A 10,224-nucleotide genomic window follows, 5' to 3' on the forward strand; every position below is an offset into this window, starting at 1 on the left:
AATAGAACAAATGGCAGGTACACAGCTCAAATCACAGCCTAAAAGCCTGTTCATTGTAATATCTAGGCTATGGAATGTATGGAATGTAACACACAGCCTCATGCCCTGTGTGTTAATGTAAATACATTGGGGAGTGTTGTGTGGTTCTGAGCAGCCAAACCACCTTCCTATGTTGCTATGGACACAGATGTCCCTGATATCAACATTATGCTTTTTGGGGTTTTGTTTGTTTGTTTTATTTTGAGAACATCGCTACAGTTGTCATTAAAAATGGCCCTGTTGTTCTACTTCTTTCTACCCCATGCTTGACTCAAGTCATCGGTACCATGAAGTTTCACAAGGCAGGGAAAACCATACTAAATCCTTGTCATCAAAGATGAAGAGGAAGGAAAAGGGGAGGACAATAAGAGAAAATAGGAAAATATATAATATAATATCACTCCTTTCACAATCCAATAGGCAAGTCATCTTTTTTCTGATACTCAGCCCCACCTTAAAGTAAAATCCAACTCCGCTACACCTCAGGTCCCCAGGACTAGAGTTGCTAGCTCAGAAAGTGGAAACCCTCTGCAGTATATGCATCACTCAGTATCTGCTTATCTGCTCCCCCAGACTCCTGAAATCTCTGCTCTCCATTCAAAGGAGCTGTCGTGGGATTCTTTAATGGGGGAATTCTTAATTGGTACTAAAGTCTTTAAATTAGCAAGGTCCAAAACTTTGAGTAGTGGTACCGTAATGAAGGTACTGGCTCCATCCTATCCCATTATTTGCGGAATATTGGCATGATTGCTATTCTTCATAATAGGCTAATACCAATTTAAATGGGGAAGAAAAAGGTAAAAGCCTCATTGAGGAGTAAACCTGAGGAGAGTGATGAAGGTGAACCCTCCTAAGAGACATAGCTTCTAGGACAGTAGTTCTTAACCCTCCGAAGGCTGGGACCCTTCAAGAGAGTTCCTCATGTTGCAGTAATCCACAACCGTGCATTGATTTATGTTAGTATTTTATAACTATAATTTTGCTGCTGTTACGAACGGTGATGTTAATACTTGACATTTATGATGGTCTTAGGCAGACTCTGTGAAATGGTCATTTGGCCCCCGGTGGAGTCACTACCCTCAGGTTAAGAACTGCTCTTCTATTATGCCGTTTGGTTATGTACTCTGCCTTGAAAGAGAATAGCCTAGAAAGTTAAATCTATATCAGTTCATGGCTACTTGCAAATGACTGGGTTGAGTTGTCAAGGAATGGAAAGCCACATTGGTAAAGAGATCCAAAGGAAGCCTAGGAATGGGCTCTTCAGAAGGTTCGCAACCGAAGCTATTTTTGGCATGTAAAACATCCTACCTTCTAATGGTGACTCAAAGACAGAGTCGTGCACTCCTGGATAACTCTCCCAAAATAGAGCTCATGTACAGCTCAGTTATATAGGAATTTCTTCATCAATGTTGACCTACTAGGTTCTACTGTTGCATGTCTCATCTGCCTAAAACACAGACCAATACTTGATACCCTCCCTGGAGCAGCATGCCTGGTGTATGGACATAGCCAGCATCCCCATCTGGCAGCAGACTGATTACATTGGACTTCTGTTCTTGAGGATTGGGTAGAGAGTCATGCTCACTGAAAATGCACACATTCCAGATATGAATACACTTTCCCTGTCATTAATATTTCTGCTGATATTACCATAAATGGGTACATAATATGATGTCTTAATCACGCTCAATATAATCATTTTATATAACATGATATCTGATCAAGAAGCGCATTTTACAGCACAGGGATTCGCCATAGGCTCACAGGCATGAACCCAACTCCTCATACATTCCATAGCCTAGATATTACAATGAACAAAATATGGACTGGCTTAGTGAACAGTGTTCCTGTTCCCTGCAGGGTTCTAAGAAGATACAGTATGCATCAAACATAGCTATCCATTAAATCATGGGCCGATGATAGACCAGTGAAAGTAAGAGTGATGTAGTCACTGTATCTCTCATAACACACTGACATACTCTTCCATTTCCACCTCTCCTTTCTGGCTCGGGAGCAACTCATCATCATTACTGATGTGCTATTATTATCATTGGTTGGGTCACAGATCATTGGCCAGAACAGATCACATGGCACTAATGAATAGAAAGAGAGCTATGAAGTACAGTCTCAATGTGTGTTCAGTAGGCAGTGAGTCAAGAATGTTTTTAATAGCACAAATGACAGTTGTAACCTTTCAGCCCGTAATTCTAGGTGCTTAACACGAGGCAAAGACAAGCTAATACAGGGGCTATGACCTCAAAGCTGTGATTATTACCCAATTATCTGAAAGTACACAGTTCTCTACATGAAATTTCTTACTGGCTTCAAGAACTCAGGCATGTATTTCAGGTTATTAACTTCAATTTTCTCATCAGCAATGTTGGGATAGTTAATAATAGATACATACTTCAAAGGTTATGAAGATCAAAGTAACTAATATGCATGGACTGAGTATCTATCTAAATCTTAATTGTTTTATTGCTTTTACTGCTAGTGTTATTGACTTAAGTAGTAGTATCAGGCTGCCACGTTTGCCCTGTAATTTCATTTAGAGTCCCAAGCAATGCAGCTTTTGCTTAAATTGTGTGTTGTCAAAAGGTTTTCCTTAGTATTGTAGTATCCTGGAAATTGCATAAGAAAAATTGTCATTTTTTTGCGACAAATAAAAACACTGTGAAATAATAAATAAGCATCATTTTAAACATCTTTAGGAAAATTCAACAAGCATAGAGTATGCTTGTAATTCCATGATCAAAGTACCCTACGTCCATCTTAAACCTGCTATCAAATACAGGTGTTCAGGCTGATCATCAGTCAGAACTTAAAGCAAACATATTATTTAACACCGTGGAAAACTCAGAGGGAGGTTGACTTCTAGAGACAGTTGATCATTATTCAATAAATGTTGCCCCATTCTATGAACTGAATGATTTTATAACAGCTTGGTGTTGTCAAGTTTGTAAAGTGTTGATTTATTTGTAAATAAAAGCAAATTTCAGTTATTTTCTGGCCTCTTCATCTCACTGTGTTTTCTTTGCAAGGACAAAGACATTCATAAGAACTTTGCTGCCTCAGAGTTTTATTCAGAGTCAAACTTATCTGCAGTTCCCTTAAAGATATTTTCTTCACTTAAAAGTTGGCAAAAATGACTTCTGTAAAAATATTTTGGTCATCAAGTTATTGCATTGTATTCTGCTGATAGACTTGAAGGAAGATGCTCTTGGATAGAGAGGAAGCATGTCATAAAACTGAGGCTAATGACAGTTCTGTCTCCTTTTCTAAAATATCTTTATTGAAGTTTACACAGCATTTGATTACCTAGTTAAAATACTCAACTCAGTGGTTTACAATCATGGTTTGTTTAGCCATTAACAACATAAATTATAGAACTTATCACATCCAAAGGAAGGCTCTGCCTGCATTAATATTCATTCCTACATACTTCCAGGTGCAGCTCTTAGAACTGATAATCGAATTTTAAAATCTCTAAATTTGGCCATTGTGCACATTTTACCAAAAAAAAAAAAAAAAAAAAAAAAAAAAAAAAAAAAAAAAAAAAAAAAAAAAAAAAAAAAAAAAAAAAGGTAATTGAGTAATTTGTAGTCCTTTTGTGACCGAATTCTATCATTTGGCATGAAGTTTTTAAGGCTCAGCTCCCATGACTCTCCATGCTATTGTATCAGCTCTGTGCCTGAGGACAGCCCTCTTAGAACACTGAAACTTACTTAATCCTCTCATAGTGATTCTATAATATATATGCATGTGTGTACATGTGTGTGCACATGTGTATATGCATCCCCTGAAATGTACCATGCAATCTGAGAGTTAATATTAGTAATTAAGGTTAGAAAAAATGAAACTTTGACTGCCAATGATCATGTTTACCACATTAAAAGTAATTGATGAAATAAAGGCACAAAAAGAATACAGCTCATAAATTTATTGTTGTTTAATAAACTCTGATGTTATAGAGAGATGTAGATATGTCAGTCTGTATTTCCAAAAGTAGCCCTCAAATGAACGTTCATTAATTAACTACTTGGCCTTTGTTAGACTCAGTTTGCCAGCATGTTGATTTGGACTCTAGAACTATGAAAAGTAAATTTTTATTGTTTATTAACCACACAGTCCATGATATTTTTGTCATAATAACCTGAAAATTATTACTCATAATAGTTTCTTATATGCTGCTATAAGAAATGCATAAAACATGTGAAATAGCTTTGAAACTGGGTAAGAGGCAGACACTGAAAGAGATGTGATGTCCAAGTTAAAAGAAAGATGATTGCTGTGAGTCAACAGCTCCAAATGATCAAGAAAGGAAGGATTTACATACAGTAAACATCATCGTGGTTCAGGGCCTCAGCTAGAAATGAGAGTATGCTATTAGAAAGCAGAAGAAAGCTTCCTCTAAAGTAGCAAAAACATGGCTGAATCATGTTCAGATCTCAGTGCTTGTAAACCCCCTGAGAAATGAAATGGAATATTTGGCAAGGCAAGGGTACCATCTAAGGAAAGCATCCATCTATGGGGCCTGGTGGTTTTATCCTTGAGTGCAGGAAGAAAGATGACCTAAAACAGTTACACAAAAGGAAAGCAGAACTCAGAATTGCAGGAAAATTTTAGCTTTTCTATTAAACAAAGACCCAAACAAAAACAAAACAAAATAACACCACCACCACCAACAACAACAACAAAAAACAAGAAATACTTCCCGAGAAAATATAAAGAATGAGGGCAAATTAGATGATAATCCTGTGAAAACAGCATCTCAAGAAAGCCAGCTTCTTTTTTTTTTTTTTCTTTTTTCTTTTGGTTTTTCGAGACAGGGTTTCTCTGTGTAGCCCTGGCTGTCCTGGAACTCACTCTGTATACCAGGCTGCCCTTGAACTCAGAAATCTGAAGCCAGCTTCTTTTCACTGAGATACTGGGAAAATCAGTCAACAATCTGGACAGAAGGAAAGATCTATTGTCCTGAACAAATACCCTGACCCAAAAGACTTTCCAAGGCCACTGGGGGAGGTTTTCCATGCAGAAGTCTCAAGTTTATGGTTTTGAGGGCTGGCTTGCTCAAAAGGAAGCTTCATTACCCCAGCTACTATCTTTCTGAAGATGTTTGTATTCAATTCTGGGGCCTCCATTTGTATTCACCATAAGTACAACTCTAGCAGGATAGATGCAGATTCACAGTGTATGTACCTAAGTGAGCTGTAGGGTAGTTGTACCTAATTGCCAGAAAGGCCTCAGAGAACCATAGCACCTGGGTAGAGAACCACCAGTATTTTGGAAAATAAAACAAAACAAAACAAACAAACAAACAAAAAACAAAACCAGTATCTTCTAAGTAGGACAATATCCAGTGAGACCATGTAAAGAGGCCCAATTTCATGACCTCAGATTGGTCCAACCAATAGCCTATGATTCTGACTTAAGAGAAATGCAGATGTGGGCTGCAACCAATAAGACTGCTGAGCGCTGATCCAGGGGAGCAAGACCTAGAGCATCAAGTCAAAGGTTTTGATCAAGCCTGAGGGTCATACCACTGGCCCTGTTGTTTACTTACATGGAAATTTTCTCTGCTTTCTTATTTCTCTGTTTTAAATGGCAGTGGTTGTGCTTTTCGGACATGCTCTGTATTTTAGAAATGCAGGAGGTATTAGATTTCCCAGGCTCAGCACTCAATAAGACTTTGTGTCAGAATGACTGAGACCTTGATTCTCACTCATCTCTGAGCTAGACAAGACTTTAGACTTTAGACCCTTACATTGATACTGGACACAGTTAACACTTTAGAAATGCTTCAATTTCAAACTAGGAATACCATGCGTTTCAGGGTCTCTGGGTTTGAGTCTCATAGCTTAAATGATAGTGAGTTCCCCTAAGTAAGAATTACTTGCCAATTTCTTTCTTTTTTTTATTAGATATTTTCTTTATTTACATGTCATATGATATCTCCTTTCCCAGTTTCCCCTACAGGGAAAAAAAGGAATAAAATAAAATAAAAATAAAAAACAAAAAACAAAAAAAAAATGAAAACAAAACAAAACAAATCAAAAACTCTTGTTTCTTTTCCCCTCCCCCTGCTCACCAACCCACCTGCTCCTTCAGACTCTGCTCCATAGTTAGTCTCTGCAACTCCTTCCATGGGTATTATGTTCCTCCTTTTAAGAAGGAATGAAGTATCCACACGTTGGTCTTCCTTCTTCTTGAGTTTCGTGTGGTTTGTAGATTGTACTTTGTGTATTCCAATCTGATCTTCTGGGCTAATATCCACTTATCAGGGAGTGCATACCATGTGTGTTCTTTTGTGATTGGGTTACCTCACTCAGGATGATATTCTACTTGCCAATTTCTAACAAGTAAACAAACATGGGCAAGCTTTTGATGTTGATTGCTTTGAGTCTTTTGAACTCTGAGGAGAAAAGCCATCCTAATATTGTTTCCCTTCCACAAACAGTGAATATGTTCCATTTATTTAATTACTTAATTTCTTTTGAAAACCTTTGATGTCTTGCACCATGTATATTCAGTCTTTTCACTGAGCTTATTCCTAGGTATTTTATTCGTGTGACATTAGTGAAAGTGGAATTGCATTCATACTTCTATTTTTCATTAACTGTTATTATTTAGAAATAAAACCTTTAAAATGTTGACTTTTGTTTCCTCTAATCTTTATTACCTCAGTTATTAGATTATTAGTTCAAATAGTTAAATGAAGCTAGGACTTTCAATTATAAAATCAAGTAACCTGTAAATATGGTTTCACTTGTTATCTTCGAATAAGGGAGGCCTTAATTTCATTTTCTTAAGTATTTTGTAAGGGTTAAAGAAATAGATTTAGTATGTAATCTATGTATCTATGTATGTATCTTTCTAACTCTCATCTGTCTTCCATCTAGCCATCTATCTATGTAAAGAGATTTTTTTATAAAGATATTTGCTCCTAATATATACAAGCTCTTATATTCCAATATCTTCAGTTGACAAGTTAGAAATACAAAACATTTAATGATAAGGGGGCAGTGAGATGGATCAATCAATAAAGGTGTAAACAGAGAAGTTTAGAAAGTTGTCTACTAACCTCTATATGTGTGCAGTGGAACTTGAGTATGCCCATCTACACTGCACAAACTCTCCCCACCCACACACATACACTCACACATATTAATGATGAATAAAGCTTTTTAAGATTAATATTATTGTCCTATTCTCTAGCTCATGACTCAGCAACAGTTTTAAGTGTTTGGGTTTAAAGGCAGAAACTTAACTAAAAACACCAGTGTTTGAGCTTAAGGAGAATCAGGAAGATTACCCTTTTCCATGGTGGACTATGATTCTGTTCAGTCCATCAACACCTTGGGTGAGGTCTGTATGACCAGATACCTCATGATCCAGTCAAGTTGATGAACATAAATATTCATCCAAAATCCCATCTTTGTCAGCCTCACAGCAATGATATTGTAATATAACCATGAAAGCATATTTGGTCTTCAGGACTTTTGTTTAGAAATTTAAAAGTCCTTGTAATTGTGCAGGAACCTTGTGAGTGGTAGGGGTGAAAGGAAGATCTTTTGTCATACATAACAAACTCCTTTCAACCAGACTTGAGTTTATAAGGTAATTTTTGCATGTATAAAGTATAGTTGCCAGGGGAACCAGATGTAAGATTAGAAAGAAGGCTGGAACTTTGAACCATGCCTTCCAATCTCTAGAGAAGGAAGAATGCCTAGAGATCCGCCTAATCATCAGTGTATCATGATTTAATTGACCACACCTCTATAGTGAGGCCTTACACAACCCTAAAGGTAAGGTTCAGAGAGGTTTTTGAATTAACTAACACGTAGAGGAAGAGTGAGCACAATACTGCTGGGGACAAGGTATGGATGACATGTGTTCTAACAGCCTTGGATTTACCCTCTTCTACCTAGCTATTTCTAACTTGTACCTTTTATGAAATATCAATAATAAGTAGTCTGTTTTTCTCACTTCTGTGAGCTGACTAAACCAAGAATAGTATTAGGGGAACTTCCAATTTGCAGTTGAGTTGAGCAAATGTTTTAGGTTATCTGAAGAAGGACTTCATGCAATGGGCATCTGCACAGACAGGGGAGGTATTGTGGGTATGAGACCATATACCCTCTGAGATCTGACTCTCCTCTGGGTTTTACAACTACATTCAGTTGGAGAGTATCCACTTGATTGTGTCTAGAGAATTGAATGGAATTGATGTGCCGTAGAAATTACTGTTCTGTGTCAAAGTAAAGAACTGAGAGTGTGGAAGAAAATCAGGGGTTTTCCTCCATGGCATCTTTAAATATAGCCTTATCCCATGCTTAAGTCACTCATACAGATAATAACACAGTCATGATTTGTCATCATATGCTACAACTATTCCAAATACAACTGTAAATGCACTAATGACTTTCTCTGGAAAGAAGGACCAACACAGTAGTTGAACATCTAAAGTAGTGATGATTATTATCCTGATGACTGTGTTAGACACCTTTGCCCTGCCATGATAAAATACCAGAATTAATCAGGTTATAAGGAGAAAAGGTCTATTTTGTTTCAAGGTTTCAGATACTTTAATCTGTGCTTCTGCTTGTGGAAAGATAGAACACCATGGTACATCACTAAGACTTTAATGCATACTCAAATAATCCATAGCAAAACCCATGGGTGCATATAATCTGATATAAACGTCACTGATTTTAAAATGCTGAAATAAAGTTCAATACAAAACATAATAAAAGAATAAGAGAGGAAAGAAAGGCAAGATATTTGCATTTGACACATACAATAATATATTCATAACAAATGAATAAATATTCATGAAAATTGTAGTCCACACTTCTGTCTTTATTTTTTATTCTACACGTCTGTCATTGCTCTGTAGTCACTAACAACTCATATTTATAATTACCCTGTGACACCTCTGTCACTTTTTATTCTATCTACCCTTTGCCTTAAGCAAATGCCTCAGCTGGTTGTATCATTTTACTTCTGTATATGACCCATGTCTTCACACCAGAGTGGGCTAGACCATTAGCAGTCTTATGAGCTTTGTGTTGTAATTTTCTATTAACTCCCCATCATAATTGACCTTAATTATCGTTAATGTATATTATTAATATATGTCCCAAGGATCCCTTTGTTTTCTAGAAATAATTTTTCTTATTCCTTAATTATATCATGGAACAGTCTAATTTCCTCTTGGTTGCTAATGTGAAAGTTAGTAAAATCAAAACTGAGGCATTTGTCTCAACTCTAATAAAATAAGTAAATACCTAAGTACAGAAAGAAGTGAATCCCAGAGGGTTCTGGTTACATGATAGCAGTTGTCAGACAAGGTGATCAAAACCACCAGTGGGCATAGAAGCTAGCACAGCTTCGTAAAAAATGACTAGACAAAGACATGCTTTGCAACTCTCTGTTCAACCTCAAACTGATAGCACTGCTGTTATTAATGATTGTGCCCAAAGAGAATTGTTTCAAAGCATTTGACGCAATCCTCCTCACTTTTATCTCTAGAAGGCTCCTTTGGCCATAGCCTCTTTGTATATGCCCAAAATTTACTACAGCAAGAATTCCCACTTCAGTATTCTACTCTTCTCAACTGTTATTCTCTAGAGACACATTAACTGTTTATTGGCGTTTTCATTGGTATCAACCACAGCAGTCAACACAGTAGCTTCTTTCTTTTCCTCCTGGTTTATGAGAGGCATGAAGAAATCTCAACCCCCAACTCAATGGAGTCATTGTTGGGTTCCCTGGCAGAAACATTTCTCTCTGTGTAACTTAGATTTCTTCTAGCAAGGCAGATAAGAGCACAAGAAGCAACATTTTGCCAGTGAATCACTGGGAATAGCACTTTTTTTTCCCAACACATATTTTCTTTTCCCTGAACTGGTATATTCTACTTGTGGGATAGGAAAACATCCAAAATGTATGCAAGGCTTTAGGCATGAAGACCCTTTTTGAGAACTTTGCCCAGATTCTATAGCTGGATGATCCTATTGGCCATCCAGCTGGGCAAAATACTGCGGATTACATCGTTCTCAGGCTGCATACTCTTTGGCTAGTTCTACACTCTGAGGGCAAACCCCATGAACAGTTTAAGAAAATTTGGGCAAATCCCAATTCAATTGTTGAATGAAAAAACATTCAACAAAATCTTACTCTGGT

Source organism: Mastomys coucha, unplaced genomic scaffold (assembly GCF_008632895.1).
Source record: "Mastomys coucha isolate ucsf_1 unplaced genomic scaffold, UCSF_Mcou_1 pScaffold16, whole genome shotgun sequence".
Classification (NCBI taxonomy): domain Eukaryota; kingdom Metazoa; phylum Chordata; class Mammalia; order Rodentia; family Muridae; genus Mastomys; species Mastomys coucha.